We start from the raw sequence: 9,640 nt of genomic DNA, 5'->3' as shown, positions 1-9,640 counted from the left end.
ATGGAGCCAGGAACGGTCACAAAGGGAGAATTCTCACGCACAAATGCCTGATAACCAAAGCTATCACAGAATACTTTGCAAAAACCACAATCTTGCACAAAGGCCATCACAACCTTACACAAAAAATACTTCAGTGAAGATATCTGCCCAGCAACTGCTTGTATAGCCTGGGACTGGTGTCACCCTTGTTATTGATCATTGTAGCCAAGGATAATGATCTCAAAACAATGATGTTATCATCCTCATTTTTCCTTTAACGATCTTTGTTTAGCCTTACCTGCTTGAATATGCACATAGTTTACTATGGCATGTGTATTTTCATTGCAATGTCCATCCCTGAATAAATAAAGTTTTATTTTCATTTAGTGATGTATTTGTTTTTTGAAACTGGGTCTGCCTCTGTCACCCAGGCTGGAGTGCAACAGCACAATCACAGCTCACTGTAGCCTTGACCTCCCAGGCTCAAGTGACCCTCCCACCTCAGCCTCCTAAGTAGCTGGGACCACAGGTGTGCAGCACCATGCCCTGCTAATTAAAAAACATTTTTGTAGAGATAGGGTCTCCCTATGTTGCCCAGGCTGGTTTTGAACTCCTGGGCTCGAAAAATCTCGCCTTGGCCTCCCAAAGTGCTGGGATTTCTGGAGCTATTGTGCCCAGCTCAATTTCTTTTAGGGAGTCTCTCTCTGTTATCTAGGTTGACAGTGGTTATCTTCAAATACATCCAACATTTGAGAGAATAGTGTAATAAAGCCAATATACCTAGCATATAGTTTATATAGTTGTTGAGATACGATGGCTGTTGTTTTATCTCTACCTGCATCCTGCCCTCCTTCCTTAAATTACTTTGAAGCCAATCCCAGCTATCATTATTATCTTACCTGTAAATATTTCAGTGTAGACGTAATGAACTTGATATGCTTTGTTCGATCAGGTAAAACGTGAAATAGTCAACTAGATATGTGGGCTAGAGCTTATAGTAGATGAAGAATTCACAATAACAAACGCCTCATGGAACTCACAATAACAGAAGAGACGGTGCATGTTGATAGCTTGTGTTTATGTGGTGCTTACTAATATCCCAGACAGTCTTTTGAGAACTTCCCATGCATCAGCTCCTTTCATTCTTACTAAAACCCAATGAGGTATTTATCCTATGTTGTATATGAGGAAACTTGAAGACAGAAATTCAGTAGTAACTCATGCAAGGTCAGGCAGCTAGTGAAGAGGTAGGAACCAGGTAACCTCATTCACTATGCTTTTTTGATTAAGAAGAATCCAAAGTGATAAAGGTTACACTATGGGATAATCAAGTCCTATGATGGTATCAAAGTGACAGTGATCAACTCTGCCTGGGGGCAGGGAGGGGAAGTGGTGGTTTCAGGGAAGGTTTCATGTAAAGAAACAGTGAGAAATCAGCCTTGAATTCCTAAGCAGGATACCATTCGAGAAATTTAAAGCTGAATCAAAGGTGTGAAGAAGTCTCAGTAAAATGCTTTGTCGATAGATGACTTGATAAAAAGAACATAACCTAACATGCTCATGTGACTGACTCATAAGAAAAGTGGACAGGTATCTAGACCATTAAAAGATGATTTATCTTGCCATAATTCAATGATGTCGAAAATCTTAAAGCAACACACCAACAATAAGACAGAAATCTCTAATTTTCAAGTGGCAGTGATTGAATTGAAATTTTGGGGTATAACTTTAAAAATAGAAAGAAAGCAACTCTAACAGATTTTGACTGAATTTTCAGAAGTTAACTACATTTGTTAACATTATAATACAATGAAATAATTACACTAAAAATCACAGTACTTACTGAATGTAAGCTTATTTTATAGTTCAAATGTCCTATTGACCTCCTACTCTTTAATGCATGGTCACAAAATTCCTCTCACCATGTCAAGAATTCCCTCTTGATACATGGTTAAGAATAACCCACCTGTCAACTTAGGTGTCTTCCTTGTGTTTGAACAACTTGTTCTTTCCATATAACCTCATCGTTTTGCCCTGATCAGTGGCCACAGTACCCCTTGGTTTGGTGAAAGACAAAATGCCCTAGACAATTAAGGAGATGATCTTATTCAGGCTATTACAATAAGGAAAATGTTCATTAATGAAGACTGTCTCAAGGAAAGGAAGGAAACCTGGGGTTTTATAGAGACAGTAAATGAGGGAGCCACTCTGAATCTCCTGGTAGTCATGAGAGGGATGGAGATGGTCTTTTCTTAACCATGAAGAAAGGGTGGAAAGGAAGAGGTGAGAGCAGGGTGTTTCCTTGCAGTTAGCCATGTCTCAGGACACAAAGAAAGAGGAGATTTGTTGAGGGACACAGGACTCAGATGAAGTTCAACAATACTTGGATACATATTTGACTAAAACAACAGTAAAAAATTTAAAAAGTAAATATAAGAGGTAACATGATTGTAAAGAAGCTTAACTCTTTCCTAAGAAACTCTGTTTTCTTTAATCGAGGACATTGTTGTGGTTTGAATGTTTGTATCCCCCAAAAATTCATATGCTGAAATCTAATCACCAAAGTAATGGTATCTGCAGGTGGAGCCTTTGGGAAGTGATTAGGTGATGACGGCAGAGCCCTCATGAATGGGATTAGTGCCCTTGGAAAAGAGGCCCAAGACAGCTTTCCTGCCCCTTCTACCATGTGAGGACATAGCGAGAAGACATCATGTACGAACCAGGAAGGGGCCCTCATCAGACACTGAATCTCCCAGCGCCTTGGTCTTGGATTTCCCATTTTCCAGAACTGTGGGAAATAAATTTCTATTGTTTGTTAGCCCCCTGGTTTACAGTATTTTGTTACAGTATCCCAAACAGACTAAGACATAAAGTCAGCATAAACCAGGTTATTCTAGTAAGACACAGATACTTTGTTTTCTAGGTAGATTGCACAGAAGATAAAGAATAACCATTTATAATCTTTTATCAAAAGCAAACCAATAATACAAGAAAAAATTCATTTAACAGAAAGAAAACAAAATTTTAGCTTTCTAAAGCTGGTTTTGTTTGTTTGTTTGTTTGTTTGTTTTTTAGACAGAGTCTCACTCTGTTGCCCAGGTTGGAGTGCAGTGGTGTGATCTCAGCTCATTGTCACTGCAACCTCCACCTTCCAGGTTCAAGTGATTCTCACGCCTCAGCCTCCCAAGTAGCTGGGACTACAGGCATCCCCCTCCACACCTGGCTAATTTTTGTAGTTTCAGTAGAGATGGAGTTTCACCATGTTGGCCAGGCTGGTCTCGAACTCCTGACCTCAGGTGATCCACCCACCTCAGCCTCTCAAAATGCTGGGATTACAGGCTTGAGCCACTGTGCCTGGCCTCTAAAGCTGTTTTTGAAAATTTTGTCTGTATATCCATTAAACTTTACCTAACTTTGGCCATGACAAATAAAATTCCTTTTCTGAGACGCTTCTACAGTTTTCTGTGTTCATATGCATCTCTACTAGTGTAACTTCTCAAAGTGCCAGAAATTCATTAATAGATATATACAGATTTTTACCACATAAAATAAGAGACAAATTATATAAACTTAAAGTGATGTTTAGCAATTAATGTTCAGTATTCTACTTTTCTCAGAAATGATCTAGGCAGCTACTGGATATCCATTCATTAACTCAATTTATTATTGGCCCAAGGTTTTATGTTTCCTAAAGACTTTGCAAATTATCTTCAAGCTGACACATTGTATAACTTAATTATTGCTGAAATAAAATTTGTCAAAATAAGTCTTCAAAATTACTTAAACACAAATTTACATTTTTTTCATTTAAACATTTAATAAAAGTGATGCTAGCTTACTCAGTTAGTAAATCTGTATAAGTATAACAAAATCTATGCTTATGCAGTATTTAACACTGATAAATTAGAGAAAACTTGGCTGTATTGATTAAATCAAAATATTAAACTAGACTAATTTGCCAAAAACATACCGAAATTACATAAAATTAAATTTCTAAATTCTGAGTTAATTTCTATAAAAATACCTTTGATAGTCTCCACACTAAAAGCATTGGAGGTTCAATTTTCTTAATTTTTCTTAATAAAGGAATATTTAATCTATATAAATGCTGATTCATCTCTAAGTAAGTCAGACTAGAGATTCTTTAAGAGATTTCATAATCTAGCTTATTAATATTATCAGGAGGCAGAAAAATATTACACACACAATGAGAAGTAAAGGCCTTTCTAAATACAGACATTCTCACAGAGAAAGCTTATAGTTTCATTTCTAAAATTTCAGTCAGATGTCAGACATAAGCCCACAAATACAAAACTTACCAGTCCAGATATTAAATTCCTGGTTGGCATAATATTCTTAATAGATTTGAACTAAAAATAGACAGAAGCAATTCTAGCTAAATTCTGTCACCTTTCACCCAAGAGAGACAATATCTTTACAAACCATCAGCTGCTTACAGAGATCATCAAATGTTTGGACCATGAAACTAAAAGTTGTCACTAGAAATTGAGTAAATGCTCAGGAAAAGTAACAATCAAACTTACTGTGCTACTGATGAATGCAAGTCATATAAGCTGGACTCACCACTGGGTCCCCAAATCTGTAGTCCGGAACACAAAGAGCTCCAGCTGCCTAGATACCCCTGTGGAGTAACACAGGTCTGAAGTGAGGCCCAATCTATCCAAGTTATTGTACCCAACAGAGGGAGTCCTTGCAAGGAGAATGGGGTAAGAAAGGCAGCCTGGTCAGCACAAATGTATCAGGAAAGTGGCTCAAGTGCAGTAAAATGACTAAGAGTACGGTCATTGTATTCAGATACCCCTGGATTTAAATCATGGGTCCACAGCTTACAAGCCCCTTGGGAAGCTATTTTACCTTCCCAAGTCTTCATCTATTCATCTATAATATGGAGATAATAATACCTACCACACAGTGTGACTGCAGATTACCATTCCATAGGAAACTCTGGAGACCAGCCTTTTATTCATCATACAAACCCTTCGCCATATGACTGTAACTTACTTTTCCTGTTTTTTGTTTGTTTGTTTGAGACAGGGTCCCTCTCTGTTGCCCAGGCTGGACTGCTGTGGCATGAACACAGCTCACTACAGCCTCGACCTTTTGGGCTCAAGCAATCCTCCCACCTCAGCCTCCTGAGTAGCTGGGACTACAGGTCCCCACCACCATGCCCAGCTAATTTTTTTATTTTTTGTAGAGATGGGTCTCACTTTGTTACCCAGGCTGGTCTCAAACTCCTGGCCTCAAATACTCCTTCCGCTTCAGCCTCCCAAAGTGCTGGGATTACAGGTGAGAGTCACCACGCCCAGCCTTCCTGTTTTATCTTCCCCCTACCTGGGCACTGCCGTAGGGGAACATTTCTCAAATTTTGTGTGCAACATAGTTAACCTGGAAAGATTGGCAAAATGAAGATTCCCAGGTCACGAACCCCAGAAATTATGATCCAGTAAATAATAGAACCTAGAAATCTTTGTTTCAGCAAGAACTCGGGTGGTTCAGGTATAGGTGTCTTTAAATTATGTTTCATTTTAAAAATATACCATGTTAGTAGCTGGGCACAGTGGCTCACGCCTGTAATCCCAGCACTTTGGGAGGCTGAGGTAGGTGGATCACAAGGTCAGGAGATAGAGATCATTCTGGCCAAATGTAAAACAATTTTTTTTCCAGTAATGAAATGAGCTGCATGTGGAAACCTGAGTTACCAGGCACCATTTTTCTGATTTATTATAATGATGTGTTAGCACCATTTCTTAGAAACTGATATTCCAGAGAGGTGCCCAGTCTTTTATCATGTTTTCATGATGAAACTCCGTCGCTACTAAATATACAAAAATTAGTTGGGCGTGGCAGCGTGCACCTGTAGTCTCAGCTACTCAGGAGGCTGAGGCAGGAGAATCTCTTGAACCAGGGAGATGGAAGTTGCAGAGCCGAGATCGCCCTACTCTACTCCAGCCTGGTGCCAGAGTGAGACTCCATCTCAAATATAGATATATATATACACACATATATATACACATCTATCTATAGATATATATGTATATATAATGTTAGCTGTTCCTCACCCTGGCTGTGAACTTTCTCTCCACCTGGGCTTTTGAAATGCTACTTTCTCAGAGAAGAATGGCTTTTCTTCAAGGTTCTGCTGGTGAACTTTTTAAAAAAATGTGTTTTCTTCTGTGAGGCTTTCTTGGACTTCTCAAGGCAAAAAGGCTGTGTGGTCTCTACTGCGGTGTTTGTTCACAAGTCTGATTCCCCACCTGACAGAGAGCTCTTGTAGGAGAGGAACAGCATCTTTTTTTTTTTTTTTTTTTATCTCTGTGTTCTCAGCATCCAGAGAAGGCACGCTTTGAATGTCTGTTAATTGAAATGACAATCCCAATCCTATATTGCAGGGAGAATGATTGGAATCTCTTCCATACTTGGCTTTAAAGTCATCTACAAGCCTGAACTGAGAGTCTTAGAGAGTTTCAGGCCAGAAGGTACTAAGGGGTTTGTCAAGTCACAGACTGAAGAAAGTATTTGCAATACATATATCTGATAAAAGACTGGGCACCTCTCTGGAATGTCAGTTTCTAAGAAATGGTGCTAACACATCATTATAATAAATCAGAAAAATGGTGCCTGGTAACTCAGACACCTGCTAACTCAGGTTTCCACATGCAACTCCTTTCATTATGGAAAAAAAAAAATTGTTTTACTTTGACCAAAGTAGATGATGCCTTCCAGTATTAAAAAGACATTCCTTCCCAGCATCAACCTATCTCTGTTATTTTTGTACATAAATATGTTACTAGCAGCAACGACAGGCGGCTACCATCTGAGTCCAGCCACTCGACAATCATTTGAAGTCAGCAGGAACAGACGTGCTGAAATCAAAAAAGTCAAGATGAATTGCTCTACCTAGGGAACAACACTTTGCATTACATACGTGTCACCGACCTCTACTTAGGAATATGAGTAAAAATTGTCCTCTGGCTATGGGCAATAACATAAGCCATGAAATCAAAGAGCTCCAAATAAATTAAAATGATAAATTTAGTGATTTAGTGTGAACATAAAGAACTTTACAACTTCATGAACTAAAAAACAGTTTCAATGTTAGAAGTCAAGAGAGCAGCTCCCTTTAGGGGGTTGGGTGGTAGTGGGTAGAGGAGAGCCTGGGGGACTTCTGATCTTCCGTTTCTTGGTCTGAGTGCTAAGAACATGGGTGTGTTCGTTTTGGAGGAATGCTCCATGCTGCACATCATGATATATGCTCTTTCCCATATGTGTTATGCTTCAAAAAAGCTTACCCCCTCCTCCTCTCAAAAAGCATTTTTTCCTTTGTTGTTTTATGTCTTCTTTTTTTTTTTTAAACTAAATACACACTGAACAAACAAAATATGCAAAGAATAATAGCTTGAAGGGGTGCCAGCATGCTAGCGTGCCTCCAGGAGGATACATGCCTTGGTCTGGACTGGGCATCAGATGTGCATTTTCACTGGATGCAATTCATTTCCTTGTTCCATGACCCAGCTTTCCTCTTTGGGGTAAAGGCCTCTCCAGCATTTTTCTTGGACAAGGTCGCCACCTTTGCTGCATCCAGGGAAACTCCTTCAGTGCCACGGTCCTGCCTCAGGTTAGTTTCCTTGTACGTGTTGCCTCTCTTTGTCAGGTCTTAATGCCATCCTGAAGCTGGTAAAATGAGCCAAGTGACTTCATCTTTCATGGCACACCTTAAGGACATTACTTGGGCATGAGCCAATTTACTGCTAACAGCTCGAGAGACATTTTTTTCCCACGAGCTAGCTCCTCTCCTCCTCTCTCACAAATAACTTCCTCTATGGGAAAGGACACATCAGAGAACAAGGAGCATTGTAAGGAGTGAGAAATATGCTTGACATGGGGAAGGAGATGCCGTCCTCACTCCCTCCTTCACCCTCCCACACTGATGTGTCAACTGTAATTTCTCACTAACGCTTGGGTTTCACTCTAAGCTCCCTTTGCTTGCTCATGCCCATCAACAGAAACATCCAGGAAAAGAAAGAGCATCAGGAATGACTGGCCTGTGTGCAAGCAATCCCTCGTTGCTGCTGACTGCCTTCTGCAGCTTGGCGAATTTGACTCTTGGAATGCACAGACAGAAGTAGTATTTTTCTCTCCACCAGAAGTCTGACACTGACTGTGTCAATGAGCGTCAATTGGCTGTACCTGTGTGTTGGTTGACCCTTGACATCAAGACGAAGCTAAGCATTTGCTTTCCTTTGATCAGTTCCACTGTTCCTTCCATTTGGTTGATCCCATCACTCTCTGACCCAGGGCCAGAGGAACATAGTATTTCTCCTAACTTGGACAACATTGCAACACCAAAAAGGCTTGTACTGAAGTATGGAGGAGGTAGTTGTGAAGAGCCATCTTTCTGCCAGATTGCAAAGGTGTTGCAGCCCATTAGTTTCAGGATGTTTTTATTTTGTTCCCTTCCAGTAAATGTTTTCAGAGATTTTGCCTCGGGTTTTTCAAGAGGTTTTATAAGTTATGGGTCTCTTTAAAATTGAGAATCATCTTAATGAGGTATAATTTATATACAATAAAATGCCTAGAAAATGATCCCATTTGATGGATTTTACAATTATATATACTCATCCAAACCAAGATATAAAACATCTCCTTTACCCAGAAAAACCCTCATTTCCTTTTCTAGTCAATTCTCACACACACTCACTCCTGCCCTGCCCCCAGTCCCACTAGCGCCTAGAGGAAGTCACTGTTCTGATTTCTTTCATCATAAATTAGTTTTGCTTCTATAAAATGTAGTACCTCAGTATATATTCTTTTAGGTCTTGCTAATTTTGCTCAACATAATGTTTTTGAGATTTGTTCATGTGATTGCCTTTGTCAGCAATTTGTTCTACTTTATTGCTGAGTAATATTCCATTGTACGAATATATCATATTATATTTATCAGTTCTCCTGTATGAGTACAATGCAATTGTTTCTGTTTGGAGTTGTTACTAAGACTGCTATGAGCACTCTTGTAAAAGTCTTTTTTATGTTCTTTTTTTTCCATTTCTTTTGCATAAATACCCTAGAGTAGAATTGCAGGACCATAAGTAGGTTTGTGGTTAACTTTATATGAAAGTTCCAGAATTTTTCCAAAGTGGTTATACCAGTCTTATAGTCTCACCAGCAGTGCCTGGGATATCCAATTGCTTCATGCTTGGTATTGTTAATATTTTTATTTTACCTAGTCCAACATTTGGTATTATCACATTTTATTTACTTCAGCCGTGATGATTTGTGTGAAATGCCATTTCACTGTGACGTTAGTTGACATTTCCCTGATGATCTATGGTGTTGAGCTTACTGGCCATTCATTCTTCCTATGTGATAGGCACATTCATGTATTTTGCCTGTTTTTACAAATTAACTTGTTTGTGTTTTTATTGTTGGTTTTTAAGAGTTCTCTATACATCCTGGATATGAGTCCTTTATTAGACATATGCATTGCATATGTATTTTCCAGTTTGTGACTTGAGAATTCATTTTTTAATGATGAACAGAAATTGTTAATATTTATGAAGTCTTACATCAATTTTTTAGGAAATTACTCCTTTTAATGTCCTGTTTAAGACATCTTGTCTTCCCAAAGGTTGTGCTGTATTCT

Source organism: Macaca mulatta, chromosome 4 (assembly GCF_049350105.2).
Source record: "Macaca mulatta isolate MMU2019108-1 chromosome 4, T2T-MMU8v2.0, whole genome shotgun sequence".
In the NCBI taxonomy this organism is placed as follows: domain Eukaryota; kingdom Metazoa; phylum Chordata; class Mammalia; order Primates; family Cercopithecidae; genus Macaca; species Macaca mulatta.
The sequence above is the reverse complement of the archived record's forward strand: the minus strand, read 5'-3'. Positions refer to the sequence as shown.